The 26,574-nt window shown below is 43.3% G+C and overlaps 1 long non-coding RNA gene across 3 annotated transcripts in view; it reads left to right on the forward strand.

The window, feature by feature from the left end:
* LOC141575724 (uncharacterized) overlaps window positions 1-20,387 on the forward strand; it is a 29,799-nt gene extending 9,412 nt beyond the window's left edge. For 2 of the 3 annotated variants that reach the window (XR_012503478.1, XR_012503477.1), the window contains exons 2-6: window positions 3,919-4,044; window positions 8,238-8,302; window positions 11,022-11,125; window positions 11,797-11,896; window positions 12,591-20,387. This is a non-coding gene — a long non-coding RNA (uncharacterized LOC141575724). The remainder of the gene's footprint in view (window positions 1-3,918; window positions 4,045-8,237; window positions 8,303-11,021; window positions 11,126-11,796; window positions 11,897-12,590) is intronic. The other variant, XR_012503479.1, reaches the window with a different exon arrangement.
* Window positions 20,388-26,574: the final 6,187 nt, after the last annotated feature.

Genomic DNA, 26,574 nt, shown 5'->3' on the forward strand with positions numbered 1-26,574 from the left:
CAAGCGCAGACCCCAGTTTCAAGTGCTGTTTGGAAGAATATGGCTCAGCAATTGTGAATTTACAGGTAAAAGACACAGAACCATGCCCACGGCCACCAGTGAACAAAGCAGCAGCTGGGGATCTCTCAGATGAGGGAGAGTGAAGCAGGATAACCACTGCATTATCCTTCTCCACAGTTCAGAAGCAGAGGGTGGGGGGAAAACACCCTGTGAGTGGCCTCAAAGAACAGCCGGATGGAATCCCTTGGTTGCCGTGTTGGGAGATGGAGAACCAGTAATCAAGGCTCCCAGCTGAGCTATGCTAGACTGGCCTAGAAGGTACCTTCTACCAAAATTAAAGCTCTGGGCTATGGGAAAATCTCACCTCACACAAACTGTAAAGTCCTTAATTCTGCTTTGCTAATTACCAGAGTCCCTCTTGACATAAGAAATACATTCTCAATTTAGCCCAAATTGTGGTGATTCATGAAGTTTGTTTGTGTAATAGTATGCTATGTAGTTTTTCCCTGGAAATCTGCCTACCCAAGACAGGTTATCAAAAACCATGGTATTTGGTCAACATACTCAGAAGGAGTATTTTAACTGGTTTTTAAAACTAATCAGCACTATAGTCCAGTTTGGAAAACTGTGTGACAGTGTCTACTGTCATTGAACATACACATAAGCTTGGACCCCACAATTCTACTCCAAATATATACCCAGCAGAAGCTCATACTTTGTGTACCATGTATATAAACACTCACAGCAACGTAATTCACAATAGTCCACAAGTGGAAACAACCCAAATGTCCATCAATGGCAGAATGGATAAACAAATGATGGTATGTTCACGCCATGGAAGGTCATGTAACAACAAGAATGAATGATACCCAACTTGAGGCAACTGCATGGATGAATCTCACATACAGGGAATTGAGCAAAAGAAGCCAGAAGCAGAATCATAGACAAAATTAAATTCTTGTTATGTGAGATTCAAAAACGGACAGAACTAATCAATGGTGTTGGAAATCAGCACAGTGCTTCCCCGGCAACAGCAGGGAGACGGGAGATTCTGGTTGTGTTCCGTTTCTTCACTTGGGTACTAGTTACAGAAGCTTGTTCATTTGGTGGAAATGTATTGAGCTGGGCCCCTCTGATTTCTACACTTTTCCACATGTATAAATCAATACATAACTACCTGAATACAGAAATATTTGTATATTTTGGAGGCAACATATAATACGTCTTGATGCACTGATGAGACTTGTGGAGGATAGATCTAGAACTAAAAAGTCTTACTTATCCTCTTTTTTTCTTTTCTCTTTGTGGACAAGGATGAGGTACACGGGGAACCGGTGCTATGGAGAATTCACTGAAGAACTCCCCGTCCCCTAACACTTTAGAACTGAATCTAGGGTGACCACTGCCCTTATCTTTCCATTGTTGTCTCTGAGTTAAGAACAGAGGCAGCCTCACATCCCCAACACACATCTCGCACCTCTGCTCCTCCCTGCATCCCCAAGCGGTACATTCTCCCAGGAGCACGCAGCCCCGCTGGGTTCACAGTGCCCGAGACACCAACGCCACACTCCCCAAGGCTCTGCATGGTCGGACTTCTGCGTATCTACCTGGCTCCCTGAGGTTCTTGCAAATGTTCTGTCTTGTGCCCTCCTCGAGGCTCAGGACTCATTCCCTGCCTGGAATATCCAGTGTCAGCTCTTCCCGTGAACAGCTTCTTGTCCTTCAGTTACCAGCCCTAATGTCACTTCCTCAGGGAGAACAAGTCAAACCAGTCCCACACTCACTTTTCTAAAAAATACATAGCATCCATTACTTTCTTAAATTATCTTGTTTGTTTGTTTATTCCCTCTCTTGCATTCTCTACCCACCCCCTCCACCTCAGCAACACACACACTGTAAGTTTCAAGAAAACAGACATTGGGTGTCACATCTTCACAGCTGTGTCCCATCATACCTAGAGCCATGCCTGGCACAGAGTAGGCTACCAGTAAATAAATGCAAATGAATGAGAAAATGTTACCTCCTCCAGGAAGTCTTCCCTGACCCTGATAGCCCAAATACATTTCTCTCCACTGAACTTCTTTAGGATTTGTGTGCTACCTCACCTACATGACATCTACCATTTACTTCCTTGTACTGTGGTTTGTTTCAGCACGTGTCTTAATCCCCCTTCTAGATCTTCAGTCCTGGAGAGCAGAATCTCAGTTTTACGTCCTTTTATATGCCCAGAACCTAGCACAGACTCATGCACACAAGCATGTGTTCGCTCGATGGAGGAAGCAGAGCGTAGTAGAAAAGGTGAACTTTGAAGTCCAAAGTCCTGACTTACCACTGACACCTAGTTGCATGTCCTTGGAAAAAGTACTTAGCGTCTCTGACACTAGTTTCTCAATTATAAAATGCGCACATTAATTCCTATATTACAAGATTAAAAAAGAAGTTATATAAAGCACTGTAGGTATGTATGTGTATATATAAATATTCAGAAATATCAGTTTCCCATTAGTGTTTGACAATTGTGTAACAGCTCTTACTGTAGTCACGGACATTTTTCATTGCATGCTGATGTTCACTAGAGATTTTCTGTCTCTTAATCAGCAGCCAATTCTGCTTTTTAAATGTTCTTTCTTTTTTTTTCCCCCAAAAATGCGTCTATAAAATTTTTATCAAAATGTTTTTGATAAATGCAAGTATATAAAATCAGGGCATGAACACAACTTGCTATGTTTCATGGACTTCATTTCAAAATTATAGTAAAAAAGACCAATTCAAATTTTCACCAGTTGCTTCACATCTACGAGAGTCACTTCACGAATAAGAGCAGTCTCTCAAAACTGATCAGCTTGGTGCACAGACAGCACGTTGCTTTTAAAAGGCTATGCACTCGCCCAGGCGCCGGGTTATTACAATGTAGCACATGTTTACAGGTAGAAATACAGAGAGGCTGCCCTGGGCTTTACTCAGCTGCTCTATGACAGCAGCAGCGTTGCTCACTTAGTCCCTGTGTCTTTCCAATCCCAGACGTCCAGTGGCCAAATCTTACTAAGAAATGGCAACCTGGGTAACTCTGGAGAACTTCCAGGCACGTTCACGTATCTTATCTCATTTGATCCTTACGGCTGTTATTATAGAGGAAGATGGAGTACGCAGTATTATCTTATGGTTGCATTGATTTATAGCAGCACTGCCCAAGGAGATTGATTAATGAAGCTAATATCAGCAAAAAGGGAGGCGTGACACAGTACTCTGTCCTTGACCGGGTTCAAGTCAACTTTTTTTTTTTTAAATCAACAACTGGAAAAAGTCATGGAATGCACACTTATCAACCTCTGAGAAGACACAATACTAGGAGGAGTTGCTTCTCGGAATGCTAAAAGTCAAGATTGTTTTTTAAATCTCTGAAAACATAAAAATTTTTTCTACTTTCTTTCTTTTTTAATGGAGGTGCTGGAGATTGAACCCAGGACCTCATACATGCTAAGCATGTGCTCTACCATTGAGTTACACTCCTCCCCTCCCCCCAAAAAATGTGAAAATTTACCTTTAAATCCTGAACACTGTGGACACGCGAGGCAGGTGGGGAACCCCTGGATTGGTAAGACTTCACATGACAATGTCTTTGCCCATCACCTTGGTACAAGCTCCAGCTCCCGGCACGTTTTTCCTGGCTCTCCTCACTCGGGTGGGCGCTGCCCATCCTTCCAGCCTCTGCTGAGATGGCACTTCCCCTGGGAAACCGTCCTGACCTCACAGGTGTGCTTCTTTGCTCAAGCCAAAAGCCCAGGGGTCATCCCGGAATCCTCATTGTCACTCACACAGAACCTACGATCCGTCAAGAATCGTGCCAGTTCTGCCTCCAATAGACAGTAAGGTGGCTTTATTATTTATTCAATACAGTCTAATTTATCTTATTTACAGTTGCCTTTCTTAGGTTTTTGTCTGTCTCCTGCCAGTAGACTGTAAACTTCCTGGAAGAGAGATCTTTGTTTTGTTCCCTGATGCTTCCCCGAATCACGAGTCGTGCCTAACCCTGGGAGGAACCCAGTAAGTGGCTCTTTTTAATGAATGAAAGAACGAGTACGTGCGGGTGAGTTAGTGCTCCGCTCTTGCGCCCCTACGTCACCCTGAAGTCCTCTCCTCCTGAGACCGAATACACTGTAGTATAATTGGGCCTTGCTTCTGCTTAAAAACATATCTTTTAATGATATGTTTGACCATGAATAAATTCCGGATGTCATGTCATGGTTTGCTGGTCTGACCATTTCGCTAGACTCCAAACCACGAAGAGCCCATAGCAGGTCAGCCTGGCTGACTGCTTGCCCCCAGCACCGGGCACAGTGCCCTACACAGAGAGATGGCATATCCGCTGAGTGCCCGGCACCCTTCTAATGTCTGACATGCACTGATTCACAGAATCCTCACAACCACCCAACGATGCAGGTTCTATTATTATTATTGTTATTTTGTAATTAAGGAAGCTGAGGCCCTGAGACGTTGAGGCTCAATGGCACATAGTAAGGGATGGATCTCTGATTCTGACCTAGAAGTCTGGCCGCCCCAGAGCTCAAGCTGTAAACTACTAACTGAATTGCCGGACCTTTATGAGGCACCCAGTCAAACGTGTTCAATCAGTGAATCAGTGAAATATGGCCACCAAAAAAGGGCAAGGAGTCGGCTCAGTTCACGACGATTCTTTTTTTTTTTCAAATTTTTTTATTGAAGTATAGTCGGTTTACAATGTTGTATTGATTTCTGGTGTACAGCATAGTATTTCAGTTATATATATATATATATATATATATATATATATATCGCTGACTCTCCATCACTCTGTAAGACATCACTGTCATAGCCCCTGTTTTACAAGTATATATATATATATTCCCTTTCAAATTATTTTCCATTATAGGTTATTACAAGGTATTGAATACAGTTCCCTGTGCTCTACAGTAGGACGTTGTTGCTTATCTATTTTATATATAGTAGTTGGATCTGTAAATCCTGAACTCCCAGTTTCTCCTCCGACCTCGTCTTTCCCCCTGGTAACCACAAGTTTGTTTTCTATGTTTGTGAGTCTGTTTCTGTTTTGCAAATAAGTTCATTTGTCTCATTGTTTCAGATTCTACATATGAGTGATATCATATGGTATTTTTCTTTCTCTTTCTGGCTTACTTCACTTAGTATGACGATCTCCAGTTCCACTCATGTTGCTGCAAATGGCATTGTTTTCATTCTTTTTTGTGGCTGAGTAGTATTCCACAACTTCTTTATCCAATTATCTGACTTTTAGGTTGCTTCCATGTCTTGGCTATTGTAAGTAGTGCTGCTGTGAACATTGGGGTGCATGTATCTTTTCCAATTAGAGTTCCTTCTGGATATATACCTAGGAGTGGGATTGCTGGATCATATAGTAAGTCTATTTTTAGTTTTTAAGGAAGGATGATTTCTTTTTAAAAGAAGATGGGTAAATTAAAGTGGGTCTAAAGACTTGAACCACAATGTTAAAGGTCTGAAAATTATGAAATAGTCAGAGACTGCTTAGCCTTTGAGGAGTTAGTGGGTCAAATCCAGGGATTCCTGTGGGAAGGGGGCCAGTCTGATGCTCTGTCCCAAGGGTAGGCCTGGACAGATGAGTTTAAGTCACAGAAAGGCACATTTCAATTCACTCGTTGGAGGAATGAGAAACACTAAAAAACTATGGGTCCATCAGTGGATAAATGGATAAACAAAAAGTGGCATGCACGTACAATGGAATATTATACAGCCTTAAGAAGGAGTAAATTCTGACACATGCTATGATGTGAGTGAATCTTAGGACATTATGTTAAGTGAAATAAGCCAGACACAAAAGGACAAATACTATAGGATTCCACTTACTTGAGATACCTAGAGTAGTCAGATTCATGGAGACAGAAAGAACAGTGGTTACCAGGGTCTGGGGGGACAGGGGAATATTTGGGGAGTGGGGAGTTACTGTTTGATGGGTACAAATTCCACTTGGGATGATGAAAAGTTCTGGAGCTGGATGGTAGGATGGCTGCACAACATGAATGTACTTAATGCCACAGAACTGCATACTTAAAAATGGCTCCAGTGGTAACATTTATGCTCTGTCTATTTTACTGCAACAAAGTAAAATTTAAAAACAAACAAACAAGGTCCACCCTGTGAGACGGTGAGGTCCCCACCATTGGCCGTGGACAAGTGGAGGCTGATATCAGGGGAAATATAGGGGCACTTTTGAGTTTGGGTGGGTGTTGGACTATATGGCCCTTAAGGTGCCTTTCAGTTTGTAACTTGCTTTTTGTTTTAACATGTATTGGGCACTCATTCCGCATGGATTATCTCGCTGACTCTCCAACACTCTGTAAGACATCACTGTCATAGCCCCTGTTTTACAAGCAGGAAGTGGAGGCTTAAAGAGCTTCAGTCATTTGCTCTGGGCCTCCTGGGTACTAAGTGCAAGGCAGAAGGATGGGAACTCCAGAGACAGCACTGTGCTCCAGCACATGGACAGCACCGAGGAGGAAATCTGGAGGGTTCATGACTTACACAAGGTCATGCTGAGCCAGCCTCTGGGCCCAGGTCTTCCGATGCTGTCTGGGGCTCTTCCAGGAACTCCATGCTGTCTCCTTACTCTTTCCCCCTCCATCCTGGGCATTAAATATACCCTCGTGGATATTCCTGTTCAATCACAGAAGATGCTAAGCTGTCCTCAAGAAGTCACATCCTGTGTGCTTCTTAGGATGTTACTAAGGCCAGGATATCCTATTCAGGTGGGAAGCCCCATAAAAAGACCAGCAGGACCCCCAGGCAGGGCCACTACTCTCCTGCCAGCACCTTCCAGATCCCTGGCCCAGAGGCTCTATCTCACTTTTTGCCTCTGAAACTGCTTACTGCTAGAAAAGTGGAACTTACCCCTAAAAATTCTATTGGTTCCCTGCGCTCACTCATGATTGGTTATTTCCTTCACTCCTGATTGGTCCATTTCCCTAACTTCTGATTGGTCCATTTGTAGTACTTCATTTGCATGGAGCTCACTCCTGATTGGCTATTTATCTCCCTCCCTCCCAAATGGATTGGTCCATTTCTACAAAGCTTGTTCCTAATTAGTGAACTTTTGTTATCCCTTATTTGCGTGTGATGTTGCAAAGTGGAAACTAGCAGCCTATAAAAGCCTGTGTAAACCTACGGACAGGGTCCAGAGCTTGGAGTGTTAACTCCTCTTTGTCTGCTGGCGTAATAAACCTGAGTTCTCCAACTCTTGGAGTGCTGCTTGGTCTCCCCTGGATCCAGGTTGATGTCACAACTGAGCTGTAACACCGAGCTGTAACACATTTTTCTGCAACATTATGAGAGACACAAAGCCTGGACTAACGTTGGCTGTATCATGACTGTCCTTTCAGGGTCAGTTTTCCTGGTGAAAAAATAGGTTACCTTGTTATTTCCATCATGATTTCCCACATCACAACAAGATGATTGTAAATGATAGTTTGAGAACACAAAGTTCTTCCATGGTCTCAATACTCATTTAATTTTATGAGTATTGTACTTTTTTAAAATTAAAGTATAGTCAGTTTACAATGTTGTATTAATTTAGCCTTGCACTTTATATTCGATATGATCTTTAAATGTTTTGCAGCAGAGTCTAAACCAGCACCGCCCAATAGAAATACAATACGAGCCACGTATATAATTGAAAATGTTCTTGTAGCCACATTAAAGACATTAAAAGAAACAGGGGAAATGAATGTTAGTAATATATTTTATTTCTTCCAATTTATCCAAAATAATTATCAATGAAATAGTTTGCATTCTTTTTTCACACTGTCTTTGAAATCGGTGTATATTTTCTACACACAGCACCTCTCAGTTTAGACATTTCAAGTATTTCATAGCCACGTGGAGCTAGTGACTACCATACTGGGCAATGCAAGTCTGGTCTCTTTTGTTTAAGGAGTTGAATGGTAAAGAGTAAAGAGAAATAAGGCCATGTTTTGAGGGGAGTTGGATCTAGTGAGGGTTTTATTTAGTATGAGATGCATGCATGTTGACTCTGGGGGACAGAGAGGGGAGAGCCTGGAGATGGAAGGAAATTAAAATGATGCCTCATCCGGGAGGCAGCTGTATGGGAGGGGGAACGGAGGAGAGAGCATGGAGGGCGGTGGTATCTAGGTCCCAAGACAAGGATGAGCTTTGCAGTTGGTGCTGGTTGGGTTCTTCTTCTGTAATTACAGGCAGACCTCGGAGATATTGCAGGTTTGGTTCCAGACCACGGCAATAAAGCAAATATTGCAATAAAGTGAGTAACACAATTTTTTGGTTTCCTAGTGCAAATGAAAGTTACGTTTATACTATACTGTAGTCTATTAAGTATGCAATAGCGTTATGTCTCAAAAAAATGTGCATATCTTCATTTAAAAACACTCTACTACTGAAAAATACTAACCATCATCTGGCAATGCAGAGTGGCCACAAACCTTCAGTTTATTAAAAAATGCAGTATCTGTGAAGTGTCATAAAGCAAAGTGCAAGAAAATAAGGTGTGCCTGTATTTTAGGTCATTTTACTCTTTTATGACTCCTTATTTCCTACTCTCCACCCCTGCTTTCCTTAGTTTAACCAGTTGCAATTGTTGTGATATCAGAGCACAGAGCTGAGACTCGGGTCCCCTACAAGCCAGTCCCAGGTGCCATTGCTCAGCTGTGTGACTCAGCAAATCAACATCCCCTGTGGCTTAAGCTTCCTTCTCTGTGTTAGGAGGCGTCAGATTATTCAGGTATTCATTCAGTCCATCAGGCAGTCAGTCAACAAACATCTAATGATGGTGAGCACTGACCCCTGCCCTAGGTTCTCTCTGATCATTGCTGCCTTCTGATTCTACTGTTTTCTATTCCCTGTGACTTCTGGGCGGTACCTTCTCTCTTGCCATGTGCTGGATCTCACAGGCTGAAAATTTCTATTCCCAAATGAATGAAACCAGAGGCTCCTCAGACAGGTCAGACAGTCTCCAATAACGACAGCAAAAGGGAGGGGAGGGAATGGTCACTAACAGGAGGGGCCAAAGCTGTGCCTGCTACACTTTTCCACTTGGAGGCCCTGCTGAGAGGAATTCCTCAGTAGCAGCTGACATAAGCTCTTTGTGATCCGCCCACAGCACGGAGAGGGTAAGGGGAAAAAAAAAGTGAAACAAAATCCCTAAACTGATCTTCTACCTAGAAATCTGCCCTACAATTGCTGTCTGTTAGTACACGGGGGCCCCTCAGCACTTCGGCAATGAGGGAAGTTCAGCTTTCTTCTGAGTGTTAAAGTCAAAAGTCTGCACATGGTACGTCAGAGGTGGGCAGTCATCCAAAAGAGAGAGGAGGAGGGCTGGGTTCATACAACCTGGCTGATAATGAACTGAAAGGAGCAATATTTCAATTAAAGGAAAAAAAAAAGAATGGATCTTGAAGGCATTATGCTAAGTGAAATAGAGAAAGACAAATACTGTATGATCTCATTTAGATGTGGAATCTAAAAAGAAAAAAAGAAATTCATAGGAAAAAACATCAGATTTGTGGTTACTGGAGGTGGGGGTGGGGGAATTGGAGGAAGGTGGTCAAAAGGTACAGACTTTCAGTTAGGAGATAAATAAGTCCAGGGATGGAGGAGGGTATAACATGCACAGTGTGTGCTCAGCATGCATGAGGTCCTGGGTTCAATCTCCAGTCCCTCCATTAAAAAATAAATCAATAAATGAACCTAATGATCTCCCCTCACCAAAAAAAAAAAACACACACACACACAAAAAACCAACCAACCAACAAAAACTTAATACTAAATAAAAAGTTTCTTCATTAAAAAAAACAAAAACCTGGGACGCATTGTACATGATGGCTACAGTTAGCACTGTTCTGTGGTATATTTGAAAGGTGCTAATAAATAATCCTAAAAGTTCTCATCTGGAGGAAAAACCTTTTTTGTAACTAGATGAGGTGATGGATGATAACTGAACTTCTCGTGGCAATCATTTCACAAGATATGTATGTCAAGCCATTATGCTTTATACCTGACACTCATAAAAGTGTTGTATGTCAATTATAGCTCAATAAAACTGGGGGGAAAAAACAATGGGCAAATCAGAAATGTTCTTGAAATCTGGAAGTAAAAGCAGAGTCACAGATGGAAGCCTCAGCAACAGGGTGTGGGTCACTGACCTGCTTGTGCAGAGATCAAGGAAGAGGCAGCCTTGGCAAAACTTTCATGTTCCATCCTATACCAGCCTCCCTGATGCCGGGACACACAGGGGCCGTGACTGCTGGCGGCATGATGGTATTTCGGTGCCTTTGGCTGGACGGTTGTATAAAGCTCCATGACTGATCTGGATGCCACCAAATGTCTCATTTATCTAGTTCCCCTCGTTCTGGCTCCGTACTCACCAGGTCACCATCTGGTCACTTTGGTTGCCATGAGTGTTATCCTACAGAGAGGGAACATTCGAGGTCCCAGCACATTCATTTCTCTCTGTGATTCAAGGGTGACTTGGCATCCCCATTCCACATAGTAATCTTATGAGTTTAATAAATATGAGCCAGCCCCTGAGAAATCAAAATACTCTCAGGGCTCCCACAAAAGTGGGTTTCTGAGTCTAGAAGTCAGTGACCCGAACCCTGGACTGTGTGGTCAGTCACCAAGTGCTAATGAATGCCACCCACAGGAAGTGGCCATGCCCACGAATGGTCACACTCAGACAGTGTCTTATTCATTTGGCACATCGTTTTTGAGCGCCATCTTAGCTGCTAGACACTGAGCTGAGTTTGGGGGACACCAGGCACCTCCATTCTTGAAGCCTCTGGTTTTGTTTTCTAAAGCAACATTCAGAGAAATTCAAACAACAGCCCTTCCTTACCTCTTCTCAAGCCAAAAGAACTACCTCTTGAAGAAAATAAATGCAGACTGAAGGAAAATTCTACAGTCCCATTTTGCTACAACACGGTGTTCCAAAAGGTTGTCTTTTAATGAGTGGTTCTCCCTGACAGGGCCCTTCTTGAAATCCAGCTCTCTCTTGGCTGGTGCTACCTGAACAGAGGAACCGGAGGAAGATGCAAAGGCTCTGAATCCCAAGGGGGCCGTCCAGAGTCAGGTGAGGACCTGCTGGGAGGCAGGCAGGGAGCAGTCGGGTGCATGGGCACCCAAGAGAAAAATCCTCCCTAAGCTTCAAGCCACTATGGAGTAACCAGGGATCCCGCTGTGTTCAGAGGTTTCACCCTTTGAATTAACTCTGTTTGGAATTGTCCGGTACAGCTAATGAAGTTATGCAAAGGGCCTTTAGCGGGCACTGAGCGGAAGCTGCTGGCAATTCCATCACTTGTACACATACCATATTTAAGCTCCTGAGAGGCTCCTACAGGGAAGATCTCAGCTATATTTATCTCCCAAGGACTTGCCAGGTCCCTTGTGGTTGATTACAGGCAGGGTGGGTTCAGCCCTGTATCAGAAACCATCTGCTCTCAGGCCGGAGACACATGTATGAAGCGAGATGTCTCAGAGAGGCAGTGGGGACGGAAAGATAAGCTGGGAGTGACCTGCCAAGGCCAGCACACCCATCCCAGAACCCAGGGGGAAGAAAGGCTCTTAAAGGGGCCATGTGAGTTGTATTTTTTTTCCCAAATGTGCTTTGATTGTTGAGAACATTCAAGTGTGTGATGGTGGCTTACAAGACGTGAGGCTGACTGTCATATGTGACAGCCAACTGAGGGTATGGCGTTGTCTGGTGCCAACTACTAGTGTGTGTGTTCTTTTCTTGTTCTCTAGGAGAATGTACATAGCTCACTTAGAAGCAACACTTCAAGATGTTGCTGAAAGAAAGCTGGGCTGCATGAGGATTGCTTTGTGCTAAAATACAGATTCCCAGGTGCGGCTCCCAAAGGTCCGTTAGATCTGGGGTAGGACCCAGGAATCGGCATTTTAGCAACTCCCTTCGCCAGTACCACCACCTCCCTGGCAGCCCCATTTATACGCCAGGTGATTCTGCCATGCAGTATCAGAGGCCCCCACATGAAGAAGGTCTGTGAAGGGGGCCCTGGACTTATAAACTAAAGGTCTGGATTTGGGAGTAGCTGTGTGATCTCGGAGAAGCCCCTTCACCTCTCTGGGCCTTCACTTCTGTGCCTATAGAATGAGTGATCTGGGGGCCCTTTCCAGGACCTGTATTCCAGGAGCTTTGGTACCTTCACAATGGCCTCCCTGGGCTGTGGGTGTTCCAGATCTCCTGGGATGGGAACCAGTCCTCAGACTGAGCTTTACCCTAAGCAGGAGTAGCTGATGAACCACAGAACTTTCTCCTGTTCCCGTATCAGGATGACAGGAGAGACAATACCAGACTCCAACCCAGCACAATCCCATTCCTCCCCAAATCACTCTCAGCACCTCCACTGGCATCATTTAGTGTTGCCTTTGCCAGGCCAGACTGCGGGCAGGGCAGAGGGTGAATGTGCCATTTACAGAGGGACGATCGAGGCACCCAGGGATGGGGAAGCCAAGGGGCAGCCCACCCATCCCTGACTCCTGCCCTCATCGTGTCTTCTCTATCCTCTTCACCTCTTCAGTGCGACAACACCGACTCACCGGGAGCCAGCATCTGCTCTGCGTCTGCTAGAGATGAGCACCAGAGCGCCGGATGAGACTTGGAAACAGGCCGTCTCTCCTCTACACAATTTCTTTGAGTTTCTTTCACGGACACATCACAAGAGCAATTTGCACAGGGGCTACGCTCTCGAGAGCAGGAGCATGCCTTGTGAAAGGAATCTGAAACTGTTGTCCGATGTGTTTTTACTAGATCTGGTCACCACCACGCCAGCTAACTGACAACATCAAATGAGGCATAACTTCCTGCCCTCAGAGCCTTGGAATGTAGTCGTGAATCACCACCCTCTGTGTTACTGCCTGGTTGTTGCAATAGGAAGAAAAATGAAGAACGTGACGTCCACGTTAGGAAAGTCCTTATCTGTGATGCTGTAGCTTTGTGGCTCCATTGTATACTCTGCCTTCCCTTCTTTCTTCTGGTTTTGCAAAGAGCAGGCCTGAGATGACAGTCCCAGATCTGCACAAACCTTCCTGGACCCCTACTTTTCTCAGATGTATAAGGTTGTCACTTACAAAGACTTCACTACTAATCATCAGCTATATCTTGGAAAATTCTTGTACAAAAGTATGACATCTTATAATGGATACCGTATAACTGCTGTAAGTTCACAGTGTCTGCCTTAATTTAGGGTTATTCACACATTTCATCTGTTAGTGACTCAGTTCTGTGGCAAGAGCCCTGTGCCAAGAGCAGAAGCTTTGCCCTTGACAGATACCACAGTGTGGTGATAAAGGAAGCTGTTCTTTCTTCTCTCCCTATACCACCTTCCAGACTTGAAGCCAGCACTTCAGAACATCACTAAAAACCAGAAAGAAGTTAAAGAAAAAAAAAAGAAGGGGGGTGAAACAGCCAAAATAGAGGCCATAAAGTATGTGTGTTCTTTTATCTTAGGGAATCCACTTAGCGTGACCCACCCATATTGATTATTTTACAAACAATTCCAAGAAGTTAACTTCTAAATCCATTAGCGGAAAAAGAGGATGTTGCTCTAGACAGATACTGACAGTGGACCATGTGGCAACCTTTAGAAATAGCAAAGCTGTAACTGGATACTCCGTGTTCTGTTTAAGAAGGCAGGAAAGTACGCAAAACATTCTAGAAATTTTTCTACTCCTGCTCCTGACAATGTAAAAATGTAAAAGAGATTAAAAACCTCAGCCATCTGAGAAGACTCACTCCCAGAAAGCAGCTATGTTTAATTGTAGTTAAATATTTATTGTCAGTAAGTCCTAAGTCAAGTCCCTGGAGTGTGCTGGTTAAGGGAACATCTCCGAAGGCAAAACAAGGGCCGTTTCCCTAGAACCCCCTGAACCAGCCTGGGCTAAATGATTCCCAGAACTTTCTTCTGTCCTTCCAGACTTCGGGGAATTATCTCATTTTGCAATAAAACCTGCCACTCTTTCCAAACACAGTTCTATGTGTTTAAGTTTGGGTGGGGGAGGATATATTGAAAGGTGACCTAAAACTAACTTTTTAATAATTTATTTTTATTTTTCGGTTTTTGCAGGGGCAGGTAATTAGGTTTATTTATTTATTTTTAGAGGAGGTACTTGGATTAAACCCAAGACCTCATGTATGCTAAGCATGCGCTCTGCCACTAGAGCTATACCCTCCCCCAAAGAGTTTTTTAACTTTCGGCAGTCCTTGAAAGGCAACTGTTTACTCATTACAAGTGTGGATGAACGTTGTGGAAATTTTAGGAAACACGGATAAGAACAAAGTAAAACTTATCATTTCATTCCAAGAGTTAGGACTGTGAACATACATCCTTCCAATCTTCTATCTTTTAAATTATTTTTAATTGAACAAGAGGTACATAAATACATGCACATTTTAAACAAAACTAGTGCATCATATATAAAAATAAATTACCCATTGACCACCTCTTATAATCCTAGACCCTTCCTTCTATCTAAGTGACCAACCTCTCTTGGGAGTTTGGTGTGTTTCCTTCCAGAAACCTATAACTGTATATTGATGTGCTTGTGTGTTGCATTTACATAAGAGGCATCGTATTATAAGCATGATTTTGCAATTTAACAATGTTTTGGAAATCTAAAGTTATAGTATATAGACCAAGTATATGTCTTTAACTGCTGCACAGTATTCCATTGTATGGATATACCATATTTTATTGTCCTTTCTCCTTTTAGTGGATCCTTAGGATCGTTTACAATTTTTCACTACCTCCAATAATGTTGCAATAAATGTCTTCCATGTTTTTTTTCATATCTTGAGGTTCTAAGTTCCTACGAAAGGGAATTGTGGATCCATGGCTGTGCCCACGTTGCCTCTCACATGACTGTGTCACTTTGAAGGAGGAAAAGAGAATCTAAAAGTTCCTATGTCCCAGCAGTCTTGATGACTCTTCACCTATCAGACGTTTCAAAGTGGTCAGTGTATTAGGTGTAAGGCAGTATTTCTTCAATGTTTTTATCAGGCAACTACATCTTCTTACATGTTTTTCCTCTTTTATGAATTCCCTATTCATATCCTTTCCTCATTTTTCTAAAGGGTGTTCTTTTTTTTTTTCACATATATCTGTTGTACTCATTCTTTATTATGTAAGTTGCAAAACTCTCCCAGTCTTCAGCTTGTCCTTCACATGGTTTGGACTATCTTTTATTATACAATTCCTTTTTTTTTTTAAACAATCTAGATGATATTTATTCATTAATTTAATTTAAATTGTTCAGCCTCTTATTATATGAGTTTTGCTTCCCATGACTTATTTAAGGTTTCCCTTTCCCTGGAATCATAATGATATTTCCCTATACTTCTTTCCCTAAAACCTTAAAATTTTTTATTTTGAGGGTTGAGGTTTTTAACACATCTAAACTATAACTTTGTGTACCATGTAAGGCAGAAATTTGCTTGTATTGATTTTGCCTACATAGCTGATTCTCTCAATATCGTTTGTTAAATAGCGCATTTTTCCCAGATGAATTGAAACGCTGCTTGTATCATATATCAATTTCCTAGTATTGTTCCTGGATTCTTTGTCAAAATCATGTTTTATTGACCGAGTTCTAGTCTTACAACGAAATGCCACTGATTTACTTGCTCTGCAGTGTGTGTGTGTGTTTACAACCTGCTTTTGTTTTATTACCTGCTGTTTTTACTGAAAAACTGCAACAGGAGAGTGGAGAAATTCTGAGAGTCACATGATGGAATATAGCAATTAAAAGAAACTAAAGCTACACATATCAGCGTGGATACATTTCTCAAATGCAAGGGTGAGCGAGAAAAACAAGCTGCCTCAAAATTTCTTGGAGAACACCATTTATATAAAGCTTGAAATATGTAACACAATTATTTAATGTAGGTTAAAAATACAAACAGCATACAAATGAAAAGGAAATTCACGCGAAGGCTAAAAACCAAAATTCAGGATTAAAGGTGGATTTACCATGAAGCTTAAGTTCAGGCCTCTCAGTTACACAGAACCCATCCAAGGTCCTCAACTTGAATTTGATTTCATTATTGTGTACTTTGTTTTCTTAAAGAGACTCTTCTTTCCCAAACCGTATTAGCTTCATCCTCTCCCTAGAGGAAGGGAGAGATGGGGATGAGAGGGAAGGGGGAGAGGGGAGGGAAGAAGAAGATGCTGGCTCCCCGGTGCCTTCCCTGACACCACTGGCCAGCTCTTGGGCACTCGTGCCTGAAGGCATGTTTACTGCAAACTAGAAGGTGGGACAGCTATTGGGTTGATTACCATTTCAGGGCCTTGCACAGCTCCAGGCCTGGAGGACACATAACAGAAGCCACTGGGCAGGGAGGGGTTCCCAAGAGGGCTGCCAGCTGCTACACTGAACCCTTAGCCTATTTTTCCCGCCCTGGTGCGCCATTTACATGAACAAAGAGCTCGCAAAATCAACTATACTTCGATTTAAAAGAGAGAGCGAGAGAGAGAGAGAGAGCTCTCAAAACGCAGAGGCTGAGTGCTTTGGGGTTGTGCCCAGGAAGACGGTTTGAGACATCAAGGCACCCTGGAGCCACAATTCTGCCCAGTTCTTTAAGCTTCCAGACTAACTCCTACTTCTTTTACTCAAAGCATATGCCTTTTTTTGTTGTTAAAACAAACCAACTAGAACAAAATAAATAAATGACAGTTATTTTTAAAACAGCAACATACACCATGAACATCTTTCCATGTGATTAAGTATTCTTCTACAACATTTTTAACGGCCACGTAGGACATATCAAAATTGATTAAACAGTCACTAGCGTTAGACATTTAGATTGGTTCCAGTTTCTGTTCAATGCAAATATTCCTACAGTTGACCCTTGGCATACAGAATTATTTCTTTAAAAAAAAAAAACTTCCCATAAGTGGACTTCCTTTGTCAAAGAGGCTGAGTATTTTCAAGGCTTTTGAGGGAGATCGCCAAGGACCCCTCCAAAAATGTCACATCAATTCACACACACATCAGTGGATGAGAGTGTCTCGTTCCCCAAACTGAAGCCAATGTTAAATGTTTACATTAAATGAAAATATGTTGTCCATTGGGTAGATACAAAATGGCATCTCATAGCTGTAATTTGCCCTCAGTCCCAAGATTAAATCGCCATGGTTCATTGGCCGCGTGTTTCTTCTGAGTTGGTTAACTATTCTCCTGCTTTTCTTTGTCCTTTACTGAGACATTCCTCTTTTTCTTATTGATTAGTAAGAGCTCCTTACATATTATGACATTAACTCTTTTTCATTTTTGTTGTTAATGCTTTCCTTTTTGTTTTGCCACTTGCCTATACATTTATTGTGGCTTTGACATACAGACATTTTAAAATTAGATATATCAGTTTTTCTTATTAGATTCATCAATTTTTTAATTTCAGATTCTTTCTTTAGTGCTTTTATTTTGAAGAAACTCTCTTCCCCAAAGATTATATAAATCTTCACCAATACTTTTCCCTAATAATTACATGGTTTTATTTTTGAAATTTGGGGGGAACCCTCTTTTTTCCAAAAAGCTACTCATTTCATGAAAGTCACCTTTTTCTTACTGATTTTAAATGGGATTTTAGTTACATACTGACGAGTCTTTTTCAGGATTCTTCTGTTTTAGTTGATGTGTGTTCTTTTGAAGCGTTACGTTAATTATTGTAATTATGGTGTATGCAATTTTAGTATTATGGGAAGTCCTCATCTCTTTACTTTACTCTTTTCTTTTTTTGTTTGTTTCAAGGTTAGCTTGGTTGTGCCTGCATGCATATTCCTCCAGATTCATTCTGGCATTTTCTTTTTCTTTACTGGTGGTATCATGAGCATTAATGATTTTTCCTAAACCCACACCGAAAGATGTGGCTACAGAAGAGAGAAAAAGTATCAGGAAACATTTACCAGGTAAGACATTACAGAGTTTTTGCTCTAATCATTTCCAAATAACCAGACCTTAAATTCCTCTGGTATATTCCAAAGACCTACCACCCATGAAACTTTCTCTGTAAAAGGAGAGAGACAGAAAGAGAATATAAGGACATATGGGTAGAAGTAAAAGAAAGAAAACAAGATCTGAAAATAGGAGGAACACAAAGACACACAAAATCACTGAAAGGAACCTTAAAAAATGATCCATGGTTTTCATGTGTTCACTTTCAATTCATTTTTCATTTCTACAGGCAAAAACTCTAAAAGTTTTTAAGAAGCCACTGACATTTGTCATCATATCCACTCATCTAATTTATGATGTACAGAACTTACATTTCAGAGACTCACAGAATGACAGAATCTTAGAGGTAACTTCCTGCCCGACGCAGAAGCCCCCCCCCCCCTCCCATAATGCTGCTCCTAGGAGGGTCTGGCCTGCCTCTGCTCAGCCACGGCCTGACCAGGCCCTGACTCACTACCTCATTAAACACCCTAATTATTAGATTCTTGCTGCTATAATAGCAAAATCTGTCTCCCAGCATTCCCCTCCCCCACCCTTTCCCCCGGGTTCCACCTTTTCGAGCCAACATAGGCCTTCACTGCTTTGGAGTTGGCTGTCCTGTTCCAACTTCAATTTTATCTTCCACAGGCTGGTCATTCCTGATTAGTTCTTTTGGGACACAGTTCTAGATCTCTCCACATCCTGTCTCTCCTCTGTAAGTGTTGCCAAATAGCCAACATTTCTCTTCCAGGCGAAATGCAGAAGTTAACACGATTCTCCAGAGTCCATCTGACCAGGGCGGTTACGTTGGCAGAACCTCATTCCTTACTTGGCTTTTTTTTTTTTTTTTTTTTTTTTTTTTAATGAATGCACCTCGGGTTACAGTTGTGTCTGAGATAAGAGACTCAAGCTCTAGCTATCTGGCCTTGTCATCAAGGAAGTAAATCGGTTTGGTCCTTTTCACCTAAGGAAGAGAACAGATCTCACTGGTGAAGACGAACTCCTAACAGACTTCGGTGAAATTTGGGAGGAGTCTTTAAAACCAAGAATAAGGCAGCAGGGGTGGGGGTGGGGGGGGTGTCTTTCCATTAAGAACTGAAGACTCCAGGTTGTAGAATTAAGGGGGATGTGAGCATTTCTGTGCCCAGGGGTGGTGCCTGCCCACCAATGAGGAACCCCCTGGATACACCACTTTCGGGGATGCCTTATTGCAGGCAGAGGCCTCTCCCAGGCAGAGAAGTGAGAACTGAGCTTTTTGCCACTTTTCAGTCTTGCTTCTCCGGATTGTCTGGGAGCAGTGAAAGCTTCAGTTTCTGTCTTGTCTCTGCCAGTGTGTGCGCCCCTCCACGCGAAAGGGAAATTCACTCGGGACCCCAGTGACTCTGGAGCTGGTTCCCTTGGGGCCCTGCAGAGCCTCAGCCAGGCCCTCCTGGCAGCTTCTCTCTAATCCCCAGAGAGCCTAACTCCTGGGAGGCCCTCCTCTCGCTCACCTTTCCCTTTCCCTCCCCCATGGAGCCGTGCCTCAGCACCCCAGGCCGCTGCAGGCGTGGGCGGGAGGCTGCGGTGACCCTGCCATTCAGCGAGGCCCTGGGGGACACCACAGCAGCGGGGGCAGATCAAGAAACCAGCAGCCTCTCGAGCAGCATCTGGTCGGCCTCTCCTGCTGCCTCCAGACCGGAAAAATCAGGCGTATTCACAAATCGGCCCTGCTTGAAATCCACGAGGGGGCCTAATTACAGAGCTCCGGATCTCAGTTTTCTATGTTGCCCTAAATCCTGGCACCGGCCATAGCGAGTTAAGTCAGAAACTAAACATTGGCTTTCAAGGGAGGGAGGAGGCAGGACGAGGGAGCGGGGGAGGGGGGAACTCCTTGAGCTTCCATTGGTAGAAGATGAGCATGTGACCCTAAGAGACCTAGGATCTTGCCAAGCACACAGGAGTCTCTTCCACTAGTTCATTGTCAGTGGGCCTGGCCCATCTCCCCTTTTCTTTTCCCCGGGGGGGCAGTGGTGGTGTTTGTTCTCTATTCTTGTATCTTTTATCATGTAAAATCCATTCCATACAAATCATACACTGATAGTCTTCCTGGCAAACTGAGTCACTGAAAAAATAAACGGCAGCCCGGTTGGTCTGAACTTTTGCCACTGTATAAGGATGAGAGAAACTGTTGGTGGTGCTTTTTCTTTTTCTTTTTAAAATTATCTTATTTTATTTATTTGGGGGAGGAAGTAATTAAGTTTATTAACTGGAAGTACTGGGGATTGAACCCAGGACCTCGCGCATGCTAAGCACATGTTCTCACTGAGCTATAACCCCCACCTTGAAGGTACTTTTTCGAGTTGGTTCAGCCAGCTGGAAAGTGGGTCTCCCTTTGCAACATGTCCAGCCAGAGCCCAGGGCCTGTGGTTATAAAAATAGAGAGGAAGGGGGAAAGTGGTAGCATTCTGTTTTCACCTCTGCCCCAGGCCGGGCCCTGAGCCCCAGGACTCTCAGATGGGAAGGAGGTGAGTGAGGAAAAAGAGAGAGTTCTGGACTCCATCCTTCCTCCCCTAGAAACTCTAAGCAGTGGGCAGGAAGGCACAGCCCATGCCCTCCTCCCTTACCCCTTAGCCTCCTATCAGGTTTGAACCATTTGACCTTGTGTTGTTAACTTTTCATCTGTGTATCTTCTCTCCCCAGTTCAGCCGTATCCTTCCCAGCTCATCCCTGTGCTCAAGATGAAAATAATAGTTCTTGAATGAATGAATAAGCCTCTAACGCTCATTCCACAGGCTGTCAAAGAGGTGCTGGGCCTTTCAAGGATGTTTCTGCAGACGGAAGCTTTTTAAATTAAAAATAAAGAAATAAATATTATTTTAAAATAGTGAAATAATAATAAATAAATAAACCCTATAAAGACCTGGGTTCGTCTTTATATTCTATGATGAACCTTTTCACCCTGGGTTGGACTATCCCTGCCAGAAATCATTCACGAACCCTGTAATGATCTGAGATATTTAAAAAAGATTTTAGCGTGGCAAATTTCCAGCAAATACAAGAGAAGAGAGAGCCCCTGTATATCTACCTCTTGATTTCAACAGATTCAATCATGGCTGATTTTGCATCACTGACACCCCACCCCATTCATCATGTACCCCTCTCCTCGCTCCCAACAAGAATTATTTTGAAGCAAACAAAACACATCACAGTCATTTTATCCCTAAGTATAGAGCGCATCTCTGTAAACATCTTTTGTTTGGAAAAATCACTTCTGTGCTGTTACTGACATGCTCTGATCTTTAAGGCAGAGCCTGAAGGCTGGTGAGCTCCCTTAGGATATGTCCATGTCAGGGGCCTGTTACTGTCACATGGGACTCCCTGGGAGCACTAAAATCTTGGTTCATTCCTACTCTACTGCTGCCCCCCTTTTTTCCGGTTGTCCGCACTCGGAGGACCTGGCTTCTTAAGAGAGGGTGACACGCATGGACTCAGAAGCCAGACTGGCTTAGAATCACAGCTCCACCACTCCCTAGTTCTTTGCTCTTGGGCAAGATCATCTGAAAGCCGAGTTAAGAGTGCTCACCTCATAGGGCTGTTTTAAGAATTAAATATGTTCAAAACAATGTGATGTGCTTGGAACAGTACCTGGTACACTGGAAAAACAATGTTAAATGTTTGCTTTTATTATTATTTTTGCTTAGTACATGCACCATCTCCACCAATACCACCTACTCCCTGAGTAAATTGACAAACAATAACCCCGCACAAATGTTCAGCAATGTATGTGTTTCTCAAAGACCTTCATACATGTTATAAGGTGCAATCTCCCCATAATCTAAGAGGGCAAGAGTCCTGGGGGATTCAGAAGTGTTAACCTGGGGACTGCAGAGATTTAGCTACAATTAGCCTTGTTTGTGACAGGGAGAAACTGGAACCAAATCAAAGGGCTGACAATAGGGATTGGTTAAATAAAATATAGCACATCCGTGTGTTCTGTCATCATAAATGAGGCAAAAGAACATATGATGATATAAAGACTATTCATGGTGAGTTACATGAAAAAGGAAAAGTTAACAAAAAGTATGGAAAGTCTGAATCTACTGTGCTTTTTTTTCCCTTTTGCTATAATATGCTTGTAAAAAGACCAGAAAGACAACATCATAATCATAGTAGTTTGTAATCTTGTTGTAACTTACAATGAAATGGAAAAAAATATACATAGAAAGGAATATATGTATGTGTATGTTTGACCAAAACATGATACTGTACACCAGACACTGACACAACATTGTAAACAGACTATACTTCGACTTAAAAAAATAAATAAATACCTCTGAAATTAAAAAAAAAAAATAGTTGGTTATTTCTCAAGGGAGCAACAAAAAATCATGTTTCATCTTTGTGTTTGAATTGTCTTAGTGTTACACAGTGAACATGTATGACTTGTTCATTGAGAAAGGCTATTGTTTATAAACAGGATACATAATTGTAGGTGCAGGGTGATGCAGGTATGTCAAAGATACATGGAAACAGCAAGATATTAATGGAAGAATTGTGGGTAATTTTTTTCGTTGTATTTTTCAGGTCTTTCCAAATTTTCTGCTCTGAGAGCAGTGTGTTGTGTGGGGAACACTGTTCAGATGGGGAAACGGAGGCATAGAATCCGCCCTGACAAAAGGGTCCAAACAAGCCTAAAGTGAGAAGGCCAACCCAGCGGCTCCTTCCTGTGGGTATCGGGGCAGACCTGCAGTAAGTAATGCTCCTTCCAGAAGCGAGGAAGCCTTGTTCCCCCTTTGGTGACATCCGCCTCTTGGAGAAGGAGCACTGCCCCGGGAAGGGGACGTGCCTCGCATCGTACAGTCACAGGCACCAGGTGAAGCAGAGGCTCTTAGCTTAAGGTTGCAACCCACAGTTTTGCCCTCGGGACAGCGCTGCCCCGCCTCTGCCTGCCGCCTGGGTTGCCACCAGACCCAACCACTTTATCTAGAAAATACTTTTCTCTCATTCTTCCTTTTCTTTTGTTTTGTTCCCCATGTCTGTTTGTTTCTGTTCCTTTTTAATTTTGTTCCAGACCCACTTGTTGGGGAAGTCGACCAGGGAGGCCCCAGGTATCTGGACTGGGTGGGCTTCTATCTCTGGCGGACACATCTGACGGCAGGGCTCACTCCTCCCTCCCAGCTGGCAGGTGCGATGGGGAGATGGGAATCTGCAGAAGCCCAGCCGCAGGGCGGAGCAGCTGCGAGCCAGCTCCCCACCCTTGCAGATGGTCAGGGTGATGCCTCTGGGGGGCCGAGCATCCCCAAAGTCACCCCAAACACACTCAAGACCCCACTGCCCGCTTCCTCTCTCCTCATGGCTTCTTCTTTCTGCTCTTTGGTCAAGAATGAGAGGAGGGGCTCAGAGACTGCTCCCTGTTATTATGTGACAAGTCGCTTACAGCCTGGAGCTCTCAGTCAGGGGTCAGGAATGAACCCAAAAGGAGGCATCTCTGGGGAGAACTGATCACACCCGTTCTAGTCCGGGGAGGGCAGGCAGAGGCATGTGTGGAGCCAGAGAGCCTTCCCATCCGTCCACCTTCTGTGCCTCCGTTTCCCCATCTGAACAATGTTCCAGGTCTGCAAAGGAGGAAATAGCCCCCAGCTCGGTGATGCCACACCAGGAGGCTTGGGCTGGGTGGGCAGCCCTTGTCTTGTCCCGTGTGTGAGGCTGGAGCCAGGCCTGGGCTGCCTTCGGTGAGGTTGGCTCTGAGGCGCTCAGTGGCCACTGCCACCTTCCAGCAAGCCCACGTTGCCAGGAGGACCTTCACACATGTGTCCATGGGCCTCAGAGTCAGGTGGGCTCTGGGGACTTCTTCCCCAAATGAAAGAGAAGAAAAAAATCATCAGTGATCCACTGCCACGGAGATTTTACACGTGGTCCTGGAAGCTTTGGAGAGTGCCCCCTGGCTGTTTGAAGGTGGTCACTTACCTGCCTGTAGACACAAAATACCTGTAGCTGTGATTTCTAAGCAAGAATTTGGAAGGAGAAGAGCTCGGAAATTTTGAACAGTAGGAAAGACTCATTCTCCCTCATTTCCTAGCTTCCCAAATTTTCCTTCAGGGGTTTCTATTAAAATCCCACCCAATCTTTCTTCCACTGGCATCCATTTGGCTTTGCAATTCGGTTTGGATTTAGGGTGCATCCCTCTGGGGTTGGCTCTGGGTCGGGTGTGCAGGAGGATGCAACAGAAGAACAAGACACGTTCCTGCGGTCACCAATCCAGAGGGGGTGACAACAGTCACACTGTGGGCCCAAACCAGCCACAACAGGTCAGACAATGGGTCCTAAACTGAATCATGTGAAAACAAAAATCCTTAGAGGACTCGTATCCAAAGTTACCACCACTCCCAGAAGAAACATAGAGACTGAATCCTGAAAGACATGCCCCATGTGTTCGCACCAGCCTGGGCTGTAAGTAAACACATTGGAGGGACTACAGGATGGCCCCTTGGCACGAGGCCTGGGCATTTTGATAACACATCAATGTCCACCTGCAAGCAACGGCAGCTGGACCTTTTAAAAAGCATCTGGCTGTGTTATGTATCTTCCACTCTGAGGATAACTCGGAGGCGAGAGGATATTTAATGGCTCCCCAGATTTACTTCAATAGCCTGCTGCTTCCGGCAGGATTCAACTGCAGGCCTCAGATACACCCCGCCACGTCCACCGCTCATTGTATTCTCTTAATTGACTTCATGTTTCTCTCTCTCTTTTAAGGTCAAGTTCAAACCCCATGTCTTCTACTCCTCGGTGCTGTCTCCAACTGCTATTGCAATTCCATGTCAGAATTGTTAGAATAGAACTAGTTAATGATTTATATTCCATGTTTCGTATTTAGGTTTCTGTTGTAGTTCCGGAGGGTAGAGCCAATTCTTTGAGCCCCACCAGGGTGCCTCCACAAAGCTGACGATCCTGTCCCCAGGAAAATAATGGGAAAGACTATTCCAGGTATCTAGGGACTGTCCATGCTCTGTCACTTAACTCACTATTAAATGAGCCCCAGTGAATATTTACTAGCTGCTTTGCAAAGCAGGTGGATTAATACCTAATAATAGCATTGTTACCGAGTCCAAGCACATACTGCTCGCCACAGGACCGGCCAACAAATGGAAAGACGAGTTGCTGGGGCAAGGCATACTGACTTCATTTGGAAAGCCATTAGACGAAGAAGATGGTGGACTAGTGTCCCAAAGAATCGAATTCTTTGAGTTACAGTTCTGGCTGCTTTTATACTAAAAGGTGGGGCGAAAGTCCTGGTTCCCCTCAGACTCTGGAGAGGACATGTTAATATCCTCCTTCCTGCAGTCTTTCCCACGTGGGCGTGGTCAGGATGCTTCCTGTGAGTGAAACAAAGGTATTTTAGCGTAAAGCCCATTACCTGGGAGGCAGGGTTCCCAGAGTCGGGCCATTATGTATAATTTAAGTTTATAGGCAACATCCCTTTAGTGATTAACTTTAATAGAATACAAAGGTTCTTTTCTATAATAGCGTAACTTGCATTTCAGCCTGTGCTGATTAGATTTTTGTGTCGTTATTGTTCAAACCCATCTTCATCAGCAAAAGGATTACAATCAAAACAGTCATTATTCCAAATAGTCATCTGTATAGTGGGTGGTAATTCCAATAAGATAAACATCACCTTTGTGAATGACAATTACACAAAAAGCACAAACCCATCCAAGGCTGAAATCCACATGCTAGCTCCTTCTTGGAGAAGAACAGTAAGCTAACCACGAATTTTCTCTTTACACAGCTGGTCTCACAGCCAATGGTTAGTGTGTGTGTTTTGTTATAAGATTTAGAATTATGAGCTATTTATATATCATGTATATGAAGTTGATAAATTACATTATATGCCAAAAAGATACATATTTCTATGTAGAAACCTCTCTTCCAGACAGAAATATATAACTGAGCAAATAATTCTTTACCAGGACACAGGTGAACACAAAGGTACAAGCAAGTAGCTTGCTAATCCTTTCCTCCTTGCTAAGTGTATGTACCAAAGTATACTTCCTTCCTAGATGTGTTGAGGCGAAGTCAGTCAATTACTAGAAGTCTGATCTAGAAATTTTAAAATATACTCTCAAATGCATCAACAAAATTTCCATGTCACCAATATAAAATTAGACTTTGTCAAGCGTGGTCTAGTACAGCTTGAACCATTAACTTACGATGATTTTTTTTATCATTTTAGCTAAAGATCTTTTTTTTTTAATTGAAGTATAATCAGTTTACAATAGTGTGTCAATTTTTAAGTGATTTTTAATTCGAATAGCCAAGGACAACCAAGAGAAGCCGTCATGGCTTCTGCTTACTGTAGATGATTTACATATAAAAAGATAACGTTTTAAATGCTTTAGGCTATTTTCTTAAGTGGGTAAATAACACTTGTGTTAGTTTCCTGTGTCTTCTGTAACAAATTACGGCAAATTGGTGGCTTAAAACAACACAAATTAATTTTCTTACTGGCGTTCTGGAGGCCAGAAGTCTGACGGCAGCTTCTCTGGACCAAAATCAAAACATCCACCTGGAGGAGCCCTGGGAGGCTTTGGGGTT

Source organism: Camelus bactrianus, chromosome 31 (assembly GCF_048773025.1).
Source record: "Camelus bactrianus isolate YW-2024 breed Bactrian camel chromosome 31, ASM4877302v1, whole genome shotgun sequence".
NCBI classification, from domain to species: Eukaryota; Metazoa; Chordata; class Mammalia; order Artiodactyla; family Camelidae; genus Camelus; species Camelus bactrianus.